Source organism: Penaeus monodon, chromosome 34 (assembly GCF_015228065.2).
Source record: "Penaeus monodon isolate SGIC_2016 chromosome 34, NSTDA_Pmon_1, whole genome shotgun sequence".
NCBI classification, from domain to species: domain Eukaryota; kingdom Metazoa; phylum Arthropoda; class Malacostraca; order Decapoda; family Penaeidae; genus Penaeus; species Penaeus monodon.
Window position 1 is genome coordinate 26,276,111 of NC_051419.1, and position 857 is coordinate 26,276,967.

Consider the following 857-nt stretch of genomic DNA (forward strand, 5'->3'; position numbering starts at 1 on the left):
AACAAAAAAATTCTCCAAAAACCCAAAAAATGCCCGATTCGGGAAGAGAAGAAAAAAAAGAGGGAAACCAGATGTCAGCCTCAAATGGTAAAATTTAGGTCAACAAATGATTCAGGTTCAAGGCCGGAGGAGGTCACGCCGTTCCAATTCCTGGTCCGCCACTTTAAAGAGCAGATTTCTGGAACGGCATCGAAGGCCCTCTGGTGGGAATCCGCGTAACTATTGGTATTGACGTTGACATTTGAATGTGAATGTGAAGGCTTGAATATTTGACGAGCATCTGACCTTTTCTTTCGGTGAATATGAAATCGTGTTACATATCCTTGTGCATATATCTACAGTGTTTTCTGGTTGTTTGTTTTGCCGTGATGAAGATCGTACTCTTTCCCTGATATGGTTTGCTTGAGATTTATATACTTAGGTTGGTGAAATGAACGCATTGATTTCTATTTTTTTCTCTGGGTTTGTTAATCAAAAAGAAAGACAAAATCTAGAAGTCAAATTCCCCAACTAAACGACATTTTGCTCCCAAATTTCCCAAGTTCGAGTCTCGCTTGATTGGAACAGATGAAAAAGGGGCGGATTAAAACCCGCAGGGCCCTGTTGGCTGAGTTGATGCCAACTGGCGCATGCGCAGTACCGACGCGTCTCTGAGTGGTTCTGGGTAGGGTTCCGGGTCGCAGTGATTAACAAGACAGGGTAAAGGGAAGGAGTGCTGTGCCGTTTTCTCGTGGAAGGTGAGTCCATTGTGGAGACCAAAAAAAAAAACTTTTATATTTCCCGAGTACTATATGTTGCTAGTTAAATCTTTATATCGGCGTATCCTTTCTGATGTCTGTAAAAATATTTTTAGATTA